This window comes from Ranitomeya variabilis, chromosome 1 (genome assembly GCF_051348905.1).
Source record: "Ranitomeya variabilis isolate aRanVar5 chromosome 1, aRanVar5.hap1, whole genome shotgun sequence".
NCBI classification, from domain to species: domain Eukaryota; kingdom Metazoa; phylum Chordata; class Amphibia; order Anura; family Dendrobatidae; genus Ranitomeya; species Ranitomeya variabilis.
In genome coordinates, this window is record NC_135232.1 from 1,022,651,599 (window position 1) to 1,022,666,023 (window position 14,425).

A 14,425-nucleotide genomic window follows, 5' to 3' on the forward strand; every position below is an offset into this window, starting at 1 on the left:
TACACAGACACTGCATACTAAGTAGAGATCTCCTGTGTATAATGGCACTTATGGTGATAGTGTGGTGCTTTTTTTTTATTACTGATCAGAATTGTAGTATTCAGTCACTATGTGGTGGTAATATGTGGTCTGGACATGGTGTTGCGGTATTTGTCCCTTGTATGTGATATTATTCGATCACTGTGGTGGTAATATGCGGTCTGGTCATGGTGTAGCGGTATTTGTTCTATGTATGTGATATTATTCGATCACTGTGGTGGTAATATGTCATCTGGTCATGGTGTAGCGGTATTTGTTCTTTGTATGTGATATTATTCGATCACTGTGGTGGTAATATGTCATCTTGTCATGGTGTAGCGGTATTTGTTCTTTTTATGTGATATTATTGGTCATTTTAAAAATTGAAAAATAAATAAAAATATACCTAAATTGTTTTGCATATTTTAACAAATATTTAATAGGTTACAGCAGAGTAGTGCCCGGCCAAAAGAGTCTACCGTGTTATGGTGGCGGCTTACAAAAGCTGCCGGCTATATGTGTGATCTGGTGATGGGAACTGTTAGGGTATGTGTCCACGTTAAGTAAACGCTGCGTGTTTGACGCTGCGTGGGTGGGGCCACAGCGTCAAACACGCAGCGTCCAGATGTTCCAGCATAGTGAAGGGGATTTTAGGAAATCTCGTCTCCACTATGCGTGGTAACACGCACCCGTCGGCCCTGCGACTCCGGACATGCGGTGCTTCTTTTAAGATCGCAGCATGTCCGTGTTCCTTGCGGCAGCTGCGACGCCGCAAGCTATAACACAGGGCCCTATGTGTGGGGTGCGATGATCCCGGATGTGTGCAATGAACACATCCGGCATCATCGCGTCACAGTAGGGGGCGGGGCTTAGCGCCGAGCGGGTTTGCCGCTCTGACGAAACCGCTGGCCATCCTGAAGGTGGACACGTACCCTCAATGTGTGATTGGTGAGAAGTGGAGTTTTTCCAAGAGAGAGCGGTGGGACCGTGGACAGTTCGAGGGGTGGAGCATGGAGGCGGGGCTGGGGTGGAGCCTGGGCGGAGTCTCAAGGGGGCCCCGAAAATTTTGCCAGTATGGGGCCCCAAAATTTCTAGTGGCAGCCCTGCCAGCTGGTATTCTTAAAGAGGGAGTAATCGTGTCGGCCATATCTCCTGATTTGCGACGTGTGTTGCAGAGATTTCAGGCTGGTATACCTGACTCTTGTCCACCCGACAGACTGTTTGTTCCTGATAAGTGGACCAGCAGAGTTATTTCCGAGGTTCATTCCTCGGTGTTGGCAGGGCATCCGGGAATTTTTGGTACCCGAGATTTGGTGGCTAGGTCCTTTTGGTGGCCTTCCTTGTCACGGGATGTGCGGTCATTTGTGCAGTCCTGTGGGACTTGTGCTCGGGCTAAGCCTTGTTGTTCTCGTGCTAGCGGGTTGCTTTTGCCCTTGCCCGTCCCGAAGAGGCCTTGGACACACATTTCCATGGATTTCATTTCTGATCTTCCGGTGTCTCAAGGAATGTCTGTCATCTGGGTGGTGTGTGATCGTTTTTCCAAGATGGTCCATTTGGTGCCCTTGCCTAAGTTGCCTTCCTCTTCCGATCTGGTTCCTTTGTTTTTTCAGAATGTGGTTCGTTTACACGGCATTCCTGAGAATATCGTGTCCGACAGAGGATCCCAGTTTGTGTCCAGATTCTGGCGATATTTTTGTGCTAAAATGGGCATTGATTTGTCGTTTTCATCTGCCTTTCATCCTCAGACTAATGGCCAAACGGAGTGAACTAATCAGACACTGGAGGCTTATTTGAGATGTTTTGTTTCTGCGGACCAGGATGATTGGGTGACCTTCTTGCCATTGGCTGAGTTTGCCCTTAATAATCGGGCTAGTTCCGCTACTTTGGTTTCGCCATTCTTCTGCAACTCTGGTTTTCATCCTCGTTTCTCCTCGGGTCATGTTGAGTCTTCTGACTGTCCTGGGGTGGATTCCGTGGTGGATAGGTTGCAGCGGATTTGGAATCATGTGGTGGACAACTTGAAGTTGTCACAGGAGAAGGCTCAGCGCTTTGCCAACCGCCGCCGCGGTGTGGGTCCCCGAATTCGTGTTGGGGAATTGGTTTGGTTGTCTTCTCGGTATGTCCCTCTGAAGGTTTCCTCTCCTAAGTTTAAGCCTCGCTTTATTGGTCCTTATAAAATTTTGGAAGTTCTTAACCCGGTTTCTTTTCGTTTGGATCTTCCGGTGTCGTTTGCCATTCACAACGTGTTCCATAGGTCTTTGTTGCGGCGGTACGTTGTGCCTGTGGTTCCTGCTGTTGAGCCTCCTGCTCCGGTGTTGGTTGAGGGCGAGTTGGAGTACGTGGTGGAGAAGATCTTGGATTCTCGTCTCTCTAGACGGAGGCTTCAGTATTTGGTCAAATGGAAGGGCTATGGTCAGGAGGATAATTCCTGGGTGGTCGCCTCTGATGTTCATGCGGCCGATTTGGTTCGTGCCTTCCACGCTGCTCATCCTGATCGACCTGGTGGTCTTGGTGAGGGTTCGGTGACCCCTCCTTAAAGGGGGGGTACTGTTGTGAACTATACTTCTTGGCTCCCTCTTGTGGTCACTAGTGGTTTGGCACTTGGATTGTCTTTTCCCAGGTTGGGTCTCACCTGGTTCGTTAGGCCTGGGGTGTTGCTATTTAAACTTCCTGGATTCTCAGTCCAGTGCCTGGCATCGTTGTAATCAGTTCATTTCTGTTTGCTCCTGTCTTCAGGTCCTGGTTCTTTGCAAGATAAGCTAAGTCCTGCTTTCTTATTTTTGTTTATTTGCATTGTTCATATTTTTGTCCAGCTTGTACAAAATGTGATTCCTGATATCGCTGGAAGCTCTAGGGGCTGATATTCTCCCCCCTCACCGTTAGTCGGTTCGGGGGTTCTTGGATATTCAGCGTGGATATTTTGCAGGGTTTTTTGCTGACCATATAAGTCATCTTACTATCTTCTGCTATTAGTCAGTGGGCCTCTCTTTGCTAAAATCTAGTTCATTCTTACGTTTGTCTTTTCTTCTTACCTCACCGTTATTATTTGTTGGGGGCTTGTATTATAACTTTGGGGTCTTTTCTCTGGAGGCAAGAGAGGTCTTATTTTCCCTGATAGGGTTAGTTAGTTCTCCGGCTGGCGCGAGACGTCTAGAATCAACGTAGGCACGTTCCCCGGCTACTGTTAGTTGTTTGTGCTAGGATCAGGTATATGGTCAGCCTAGTTACCACTTCCCTATGAGCTGGTATTTATGTTTGCAGACTTTGCTGTAATCTCTGAGATCCTCTGCCATTGGGATCATAACAGAGACTGACACAAGGGAACACACAGGGACTAGTGGGCAAAGGAGACTGACACAAGGGGACTAGTGTGCAAGGGAGACTGACACAAGGGGACTAGTGGGCAAGGGAGACTGACACAAAGGAACACACAGGGACTAGTGGGCAAGGGAGACTGACACAAGGTGACTAGTGTGCAAGGGAGACTGACACAAGGGGACTAGTGGGCAAGGGAGACTGACACGAGGGAACACACAGGGACTAGTGGGCAAGGGAGACTGACACAAGGGAACACACAGAGACTAGTGGGCAAGGGAGACTGACACAAGGGGACACATGGGGACAAGGGACGCAAGCACAAGGGGACAAGGGAGACTGACACAACGGGACACACAGGGACAAGGGACACAAGCACAAGGGCGACAGGCACAAGGGGACACATGGGGACTAGGAGGAAGGGGAGAAGGGCACAAGGGGGCAAGGGAGACAGGCACAAGAGGAAATAAGGGGACTCCTAGGGCAGAGTAGATAGGGACACATGGGGAGACGGAGCTGCAAGGGGATGGGAAAAGGGGGAGACTTGGGAGCAAGGAAGAAGGGGGCACATGGATTATGAGGACAGGGTAGATAGGGAACACACGGTGAGAAAGGGGACAGGGGAGACTTGAGAACAGGGCAGACAGGTCACACGAGCATATACTTAAAGAGAGCACCTCATATACTAATTCAAAAAAGAGACAAAAACCACGAGGGGGATAATTCCTTCACATATGCATATGTGCCAATAGAGAGACAACAGAAGGAGCAATTCCCAGTATAGCAAATTTTATTAAATCTAGAATAGCAATCACATAAAGTACATATAATGTAAAAATAGTCACAAGGAGTACAATTTAGATGGTGCAACCATCTGTGAACCAGTTTCGGCAGAAAGAGAAAATAAACGGGACCAGAACACCTCGGCCATGTCATCAAGTCAGGAATTGCACAGGATGCTATACCGAAAAATGGGCCTATTTAAACATGCCATACACAGTACTTCACAGGCAGTGTAGAAAAGTGAACAAATGTGCAGTATGTAAGTCTTAACTGAGTCACCAGAAAAGATTGCTTACTATATTATTGCACTACACCCTATTATTGCACATGACCCAATAGCCTGAAATAGCATAAGTAGCCCATGATAAAGTCCGGCTAGAACGGTAAACGCATAGTAACTGCGGTCATGGTGGCCTTAGTGTGATCCCGTAATGCTGAACACCTCGACGCGCGTTTCACAACAACAGTGGCTTCGTCAGGAGGTGAGTAGGCATCCCAAGATATCCCTTTAAGTACTAAAAGGTAATGATGTAATTACCTGCAGCCGTGTGCGGCGCGCCAAAGCCATGTTGCGACACGCCGAGGAGAGCGGCGCTCAAGGTGCTCGTCACCGTGTCACATGATCCGGTCAGATGACCAGACCCGTGACCATGGTAACGCGTCACCATGATAGAGCGCCACCCACCACCGCGCGAGGCAGCGCATGCGCGGCGCGCTGTTATGATCCGGTGACTTATGAGCCGCATGGGACTTTCTCAGGGGTAGGTGGAACCTGTACTGACCGCAATCCCTAAACTGACACCGCAACTAGAAGTAGCCGTGGGGTGTACCTAACAATCCTAGACACCTCGACACAGCCAGAGGACTAAATACCCCTATAGATGGAAATGGGAATCCTATCTTGCCTCAGAGCAGACCCCCAAAGGATAGGCAGCCCCCCACAAATATTGACTGTGAGTATTAGAGGAAAAACATACGCAGGTAGAAAACAGGATTTAGCAAAAGAGGCCACTCTAGCTAAATAGGAAAGGATAGGACAGAATACTAAGCGGTCAGTAAAAAACCCTAAAAATATCCACAGCAGAGTAATACAAAAATTCCACCATCTAACTAAAGACATGGAGCGTATATCTGCATCTCCTGAGAATCTAACTTGACTGTAAAAATCCTGACACAGTCCAAGCTGAACAAGAAAAGACAAATGAATAGCACAAAATAGTAAACACACCACATGTGTGCTGTAGAAACAAAAACCAGACACTTATCTTTGTAGATTTAGCAGCAGGGCAGGAAGACCAGAAAGAGATCCAAAACCTCCAAGAACAAAGGACAACTGGCACTGACTAATGAATCCTGCAGCCCTAAATACCCCAGTCAGGCCTGCAATCAGCAGGGACACCTGACCAGGATTGCAAGCCAGGGACAACTGCAATACCACCAACAACCACCGGAGGGAACCCAAGAGCAGAATTCACAACAGCGCGCGCTCCGGCCAGGAACATGATGAGAAAAGGTAGGCTTATACATACTGCAAAGAGGAAATCAATAGAATAAATGGTGCAGAAAAAGGAAGATATCTATTATGGACCCTTCACACTTGCTCATAGGACCCACTCAGATCTATATAATAGTAATGTGTAACCTACCGTATGGCATACAACAAATAATTCACCATACGAACAATGACCAATACATAGAGGGTAGAGCTATACCAATAGAGATTCCCTGGCTCCTACACCAGATCCCCAAACAATAATAATTACAGACAGGTTAGTTGCATCAATAATATCAGTACAATATTGGATATATCACATAAAATGGTCTGTCTTTGTAATAAGCTGAAGTGTTCATAATATAATTGGTCCAAAATATCTTCTTGCATGAGATTCCAAGTCAATTCAGTGGTCCCAGACAATAGCCTCCTTTACTCCATGTATGCCGCCACAAGGTCCAGAGCATATGTGAACCACAGTGCACAACCGTACAATATGACTGAAAAATAAAAAGTAGTTAAAATCAAAACCCACAAACAAAAAACATACAAACTAAAATTCGCGCCTACTCCTTAAATAAAGGACTTGAAGCTTAATGCCTCATTCAGGCCTTTAGGGGCCACTGTGTCGAGGCAGACCATCCATTTGGTTTCCCTTTTCAGGAGTTCCTTTTTGTAGTTCCCCCCTCGAATACCAAGTTGCACCCTATCTATGCCCTTCACCTTAAACGCTTTAGGATTGCTGTTGTGGTGGATACGGAAATGTTTTGGTATGGTTTTTAAAATTGACAGGTCATGGGCCATTGCTGCATTCCTTATGTCCCTAACATGTTCCAGGGTCCTGACCCTCAATTGTCGGGTAATCATCCCAACATATATTAATCTACACGGACAATAGGCATAATACACCACCATATCCGTAGTACAGGATATATGGTGTGTAATCCTATAGGTCCTGGTAGCATCACTGTTGTCAAATGTGAAAGACCTTTCAATGTACTGACATGCAGAGCAGTCACCACACCGAAAGGACCCCCAAACTGGGCCTGCACGTGTAGAGAAGTGGGACTTCTGTACTGCCACATAGTGGCTACGTGTCAATAGGTTCCTCAAGTTTTTTGACCGTCTCCACGTCACAGAGGGGTATTCGGGCAGGAACCTACTAAGATCTTCATCTGCTCGCAATATGGACCAATGTTTACGCAAGATGTCCATAACATTGGTCCATCTTGAATTAAATGTAGTGATCAATCTAATTGGTTCATCTTGTTGTTTTAACACCCTCCTTTTAACTAACAATTCACCCCTCTGTGTACCAACGGCTCTCCTATATCCCTTCCGTATATATTTATGATTGTATCCACGTTGTTGTAGGTGCCTAGTAAGGATCCCTGCCTGATTTTGGAACTTACTATCATCAGAGCAAATGCGCCTCATACGGAGGAATTGCCCCACCGGTATCGCCCTAGTCGTCTGGGGATGATGCGCTGAGGAGGCATGAAGGAGGGCATTTACCGCCGTGTTTTTACGGTAGACATCAGTGGTCAAATATCCATTCTCATCTGTCTGTATCAAGACATCAAGAAATTCCACTTCCTTTTTGCTGTATTTATAGGTAAGTTTAATGTTGTACGGGTTGTCATTCAAATTTGTCATAAATGAAATCAATGATGTCTCGGAACCCTGCCATATAAACAATATATCATCGATATATCTGGACCATGAGACCACGGCAGAGAAGTCCCCCATTTCATAGACCAATTCTTTCTCCCACAGCCCCAGGAACAAATTAGCATATGAGGGCGCACAAGTCGCCCCCATCGCTGTTCCCTGGAGCTGTAGGAAAAATCTGTCCTTAAATGTAAAGAAATTATGAGTCAAAATAAATCTCAAAAGGTCCAAAATAAAAATAACCAAATGATCATCCAAATTTGTCATCTCCAGGAAGGACCTCGATGCCGTGATCCCATGGTCGTGAAGTATCGATGTATATAGAGACTCAACGTCACAAACCACTAGGAGCATATCCCGTTCCAATTGTATGTTGTTAAGACGTGTCAAAATATCTGTGGTGTCTTTGATAAATGAAGGCAGGGTTTCTACACAGCGCTGAAGATAGAAATCAACAAAGCGGCAAATGGCCTCATTGATGCCCCCAATCCCCGAGACGATAGGGCGACCCGGTGGGTTATCCTTATCCTTATGAATTTTGGGTAATAGGTAGAATGTTGGAACCGTTGGCATGTCGGTAACCAACCCTTCCAACATTCTACCCGTAATCGTGCCTTCTTGGCAAGCTTGCTGTAACATGTCATCAAGCTCCATCTTAAACGGAGCCAGTGGATTACTATCAAGTCTCCTATAACACTGCTTGTTGTGAAGCTGTCGAAAGGCCTCACGCTCATACATAGTGCAAGGCCAGATCACAACATTTCCCCCTTATCTGCAGGCTTGATAACCACCTGTTTAAGATTAAGTAATTCCCCAATGGCTCTATTCTCCAAAGAGGTCAGATTATAAGAAAGTCTGTCCTCTGGAATTCGCTCCATATCCCTCTTAACCAATTTCAAGAAGATATCCACATTAGAGCAAGTACCTGGAGGGGGGAAATGTTGCGATCGGGGATGCAGATACGTAGGAAAACATGGGTCATCTGATATAGCCTGTTCAGCAAGCAGTGCCTCCAAGTCCGCCAAGGCTTGTTGTTCTGTGTCAATGGGAGAAATATTTTTAGATTGATTAATAAAAAATTTCTTGAAAGATAATTTTCTGGCAAATAGCTCAAGATCCTTCACCATGGTGAAATAATTGAATCTAGCTGATGGTGCAAAGGACAAACCTTTTTCCAACACCCGAGTTGTGCGGGAGATAGTGATATATCAGATAGGTTAATTACCTATATTTACCGCCCTCTCCTGTTCTGCCTTTTGTGGTAGGTGCGTGTACGCATTGGAGGGAGTGGGGTTACGGGTATATGGGAGGTAGTTTCTACCCTGTTTCCCTCTCCAACCCCACTCCTTCTTCCTAAAAAATGTTCTCCACATTGTTCCTCTGATAAAGCATGTTCCAGGGTCCTGATCCTTCAAGCTTCAAGTCCTTTATTTAAGGAGTAGGCGCGAATTTTAGTTTGTATGTTTTTTGTTTGTGGGTTTTGATTTTAACTATTTTTTATTCTGTTTTCAGTCATATTGTACGGTTGTGCACTGTGGTTCACATATGCTCTGGACCTTCTGGTGGCATACATGGAGTAAAGGAGGCTATTGTCTGGGACCACTGTATTGACTTGGAATCCCATGCAAGAAGATATTTTGGACCAATTATATTATGAACACTTCAGCTTATTAAAAGACAGACCGTTTTGTGTGATATATCCAATATTGTACTGATATTATTGATGCAACTAACCTGTCTGTAATTATTATTGTTTGGGGATCTGGTGTAGGAGCCAGGGAATCTCTATTGGTATAGCTCTACCCTCTGTGTATTGGTCATTGTTCGTATGATGAATGATTTGTTGTATGCCATAAGGTAGGTTACACATTACTATTATATAGATCTGAGTGGGTCCTATGAGCAAGTGTGAAGGGTCCATAATAGATATCTTCCTTTTTCTGCACCATTTATTCTATTGATTTCCTCTTTGCAGTATGTATAAGCCTACCTTTTCTCATCATGTTCCTGACCGGAGCGCGCGCCGCGCATACGCTGCCTCGCGCAGTGGTGGATGGCGCTCTATCATGGTGACGCGTTACCATGGTCACGGGTCTGGTCATCTGACCGGATCATGTGACACGGTGAAGCGCACCTTGAGCGCTGCTCTCCTCGGCGTGTCGCAACATGGCGGTGGCGCGCCGCACACGGCTGCAGGTAATTACATCATTACCTTTTAGTACTTAAAGGGATATCTTGGGATGCCTACTCTTCTCCTGACGAAGCCACTGTTGTGGTGAAACGCGCGTCGAGGTGTTCAGCATTACGGGATCACTCTAAGGCCACCATGACCGCAGGTACTATGCGTTTACCGTTCTAGCCGGACTTTATCATGGGCTACTTATGCTATTTCAGGCTATTGGGTCATGTGCAATAATAGGGTGTAGTGCAATAATATAGTAAGCAATCTTTTCTGGTGACTCAGTTAAGACTTACATACTGCACATTTGTTCACTTTTGTACACTGCCTGTGAAGTACTGTGTATGGCATGTTTAAATAGGCCCATTTTTCGGTAAAGCATCCTGTGCAATTCCTGACTTGATGACATGGCCGAGGTGTTCTGGTCCCGTTTATTTTCTCTTTCTGCCGAAACTGGTTCACAGATGGTTGCACCATCTAAATTGTACTCCTTGTGACTATTTTTACATTATATGTACTTTATGTGATTGCTATTCTAGATTTAATAAAATTTGCTATACTGGGAATTGCTCCTTCTGTTGTCTCTCTGTTGGCAAATATGCATATGTGAAGGAATTATCCCCCTCGTGGTTTTTCTCTCTTTTTTGAATTAGTATATGAGGTGCTCTCTTTAAGTATATGCTTATATTTTGTCTGTGTTTCAGATGCCTCTAATACAGAGTACATGGATTTTAGGAAGCGTGACAAAAATTGGATCCCACATTTAGGATCCCTATTTGGTAACAAGGTGGATGCAGAAACTGAAAATTGTGATATTAAGGACTTGAAGCTTAAAATTAAGGATTTGCTTAAAAAGCGTACTAAGTTGTGGTGGAACAAGGTGGCCTTGGAAAACTATCTCCAAAAGGACATTGTCCCGAGGGGATTGAGGATCCAAATCTATCCAACATTGGATGTCAGCGATCCCACTTTCTCTAGTAAATGGGAGGAAACTCTAACCAAGTGCTCACTCACTTTGTTGGAACTACTGATCGGCTTTGACCATAAGACTTTAGAAAGTGTGGAAAGTGAGATAGACATTTTGAAGAATACAATTCAATCTACAATAACAGCTGAGGATTGTGCTAAATTTGATAAAGACTTGGAGGGTGATCTTATTAAATGGGAAAAAGAGATACAAGCTACTAAGGTCTGGAAATGTCAACGGGACCTACAGGATTACTCGTCCAACAGGGTCTATAGGTGGCAATATAAAAAGGTACACTCTAGACCTGCATCACGCTCCTCTTCAATTACATCATCTTTATCAGAGGAACAATGTGAAGAACATTTTTTAGGAAGAAGGAGTGGAGTTGGAGAGGGAAACAGGGTAGAAACTACCTCCCACATACCCGTAACCCCACTACCTCCAATGTGTACACGCACCTACCACAAAAGGCAGAACAGGAGAGGGCGGTAAATATGCAGGTAATTAACCTATCTGATATATCACTATCTCCCGCACAAACTCGGGTGTTGGAAAAAGGTTTGTCCTTTGCACCATCAGCTAGATTCAATTATTTCACCATGGTGAAGGATCTTGAGCTATTTGCCAGAAAATTATCTTTCAAGAAATTTTTTATTAATCAATCTAAAAATATTTCTCCCATTGACACAGAACAACAAGCCTTGGCGGACTTGGAGGTATTGCTTGCTGAACAGGCTATATCAGATGACCCACATTTTCCTACGTATCTGCATCCCCGATCGCAACATTTCCCCCCTCCAGGTACTTGCTCTAATGTGGATATCTTCTTGAAATTGGTTAAGAGGGATATGGAGCGAATTCCAGAGGACAGACTTTCTTATAATCTGACCTCTTTGGAGAATAGAGCCATTGGGGAATTACTTAATCTTAAACAGGTGGTTATCAAGCCTGCAGATAAGGGGGGAAATGTTGTGATCTGGCCTTGCACTATGTATGAGCGTGAGGCCTTTCGACAGCTTCACAACAGGCAGTGTTATAGGAGACTTGATAGTAATCCACTGGCTCCGTTTAAGATGGAGCTTGATGACATGTTACAGCAAGCTTGCCAAGAAGGCACGATTACGGGTAGAATGTTGGAAGGGTGGATTACCGACATGCCAACGGTTCCAACATTCTACCTATTACCCAAAATTCATAAGGATAAGGATAACCCACCGGGTCGCCCTATCGTCTCGGGGATTGGGGGCATCAATGAGGCCATTTGCCGCTTTGTTGATTTCTATCTTCAGTGCTGTGTAGAAACCCTGCCTTCATTTATCAAAGACACCACAGATATTTTGACACGTCTTAACAACATACAATTGGAACGGGATATGCTCCTAGTGGTTTGTGACGTTGAGTCTCTATATACATCGATACTTCACGACCATGGGATCACGGCATCGAGGTCCTTCCTGGAGATGACAAATTTGGATGATCATTTGGTTATTTTTATTTTGGACCTTTTGAGATTTATTTTGGCTCAAAATTTCTTTACATTTAAGGACAGATTTTTCCTACAGCTCCAGGGATCAGCGATGGGGGCGACTTGTGCGCCCTCATACGCTAATTTGTTCCTGGGGCTATGGGAGAAAGAGGTGGTCTATGAAATGGGGGACTTCTCTGCCGTGGTCTCATGGTCCAGATATATCGATGATATATTGTTTATATTGCAGGGTTCCGAGACATCATTGATTTCATTTATGACAAATTTGAATCACAACCCGCACAACATTAAACTTACCTATAAATACAGCAAAAAAGAAGTGGAATTTCTTGATGTCTTGATACAGACAGATGAGAATGGATATTTTACCACTGATGTCTACCGTAAAACACGGCAGTAAATGCCCTCCTTCATGCCTCCTCAGCGCATCATCCCCAGAGGACTAGGGCGATACCGGTGGGGCAATTCCTCCGTATGAGGCGCATTTGCTCTGATGATAGTAAGTTCCAAAATCAGGCAGGGATCCTTACTAGGCACCTACAACAACGTGGATACAATCATAAATATATACGGAAGGGATATAGGAGAGCCGTTGGTACACAGAGGGGTGAATTGTTAGTTAAAAGGAGGGTGTTACAACAACAAGAAGAACCAATTAGATTGATCACTACATTTAATTCAAGATGGACCAATGTTATGGACATCTTGCGTAAACATTGGTCCATATTGCGAGCAGATGAAGATCTTAGTAGGTTCCTGCCCGAAAACCCCTCTGTGACGTGGAGACGGTCAAAAAACTTGAGAGACCTATTGACACGTAGCCACTATGTGGCAGTACAGAAGTCCCACTTCTCTACACGTGCAGGCCCAGTTTGGGGGTCTTTCGGTGTGGTGACCGCTCTGCATGTCAGTACATTGAAAGGTCTTTCACATTTGACAACAGTGATGCTACCAGGACCTATAGGATTACACACCATATATCCTGTACTACGAATATGGTGGTGTATTATGCCTATTGTCCGCGTAGATTAATATATGTCGGGATGACTACCCGACAATTGAGGGTCAGGACTCTGGAACATGCTAGGGACATAAGGAATGCAGCAATGGCCCATGACCTGTCAATTTTAAAAACCATACCAAAACATTTCCGTATCCACCACAACAGCAATCCTAAAGCGTTTAAGGTGAAGGGCATAGATAGGGTGCAACTGGGTATTCGAGGGGGGAACTACAAAAAGGAACTCCTGAAAAGGGAAACCAAATGGATGGTCTGCCTCGACACAGTGGCCCCTAAAGGCCTGAATGAGGCATTAAGCTTCAAGTCCTTTATTTAAGGAGTAGGCGCGAATTTTAGTTTGTATGTTTTTTGTTTGTGGGTTTTGATTTTAACTATTTTTATTCTGTTTTCAGTCATATTGTATGGTTGTGCACTGTGGTTCACATATGCTCTGGACCTTCTGGTGGCATACATGGAGTAAAGGAGGCTATTGTCTGGACCACTGTTTTGACTTGGAATCCTGTTGTGAATTCTGTTCTTGGGTTCCCTCCGGTGGTTGTTGGTGGTAATGCAGTTGTCCCTGGGTTGCAATCCTGGGCAGGTGTCCCTGCTGATTGCAGTGCTGACTGGGGGATTTAAGGTTGCAGGATTCATTACTCCTTGCCAGTTGTCCATTGTTCTTGGAAGCTTTGGATCTCAGTCTGGTTCCTCCTGCCCCGCTGCCAATTCAGCAAAGATAAGTGTCTGGTTTTTGTTTCTGCAGCACACACGCTGTGTGCTTTACAGATCAGTGCTATTCATTGTTTTTTCTTGTCCAGCTTAGACTGTGCCAGGATTTTTCCAGTCAAGTTGGATTCTCAGGAGATGCAGATATACGTTCCATGTCTTTAGTTAGATGTGGAATTTTTGTATTATCTGCTGTGGATATTTTCAGGGTTTTATTACTGACCGCTTAGCATTCTGTCCTATCCTTTCCTATTTAGCTAGAGTGGCCTCTTTTGCTAAACCCTGTTTTCTGCCTGCGTGTGTCTTTCCTCTAATACTCACAGTCAATATTTGTGGGGGGCTGTCTATCCTTTGGGGTTCTGCTCTGAGGCAAGATAGGATTCCCATTTTCCATCTATAGGGGTATTTAGTCCTCCGGCTGTGTCTAGGATTGTTAGGTACATCCCACGGCTACTTCTAGTTGCGGTGTCAGTGTAGGGATTGCGGTCAGTATAGGTTCAACTTACTCCTGAGAAAGTCTCATGCGGCTCCACGGTCACCGGATCATAACAGAATCCCATGCAAGAAGATATTTTGGACCAATTATATTATGAACACATCAGCTTATTACAAAGACAGACCGTTTTATGTGATATATCCAATATTGTACTGATTTTATTGATGCAACTAACCTGTCTGTAATTATTATTGTTTGGGGATCTGGTGTAGGAGCCAGGGAATCTCTATTGGTATAGCTCTACCCTCTGTGTATTGGTCATTGTTCGTATGGTGAATGATTTGTTGTATGC

At 44.8% G+C, this 14,425-nt stretch overlaps 1 protein-coding gene across 1 annotated transcript in view; it reads right to left on the minus strand.

The window, feature by feature from the left end:
- The window catches only part of LOC143793010 (cytochrome P450 3A29-like), a 104,939-nt gene that overhangs the window by 22,708 nt on the left and 67,806 nt on the right, over nt 1-14,425 (minus strand). The window lies entirely within an intron of this gene.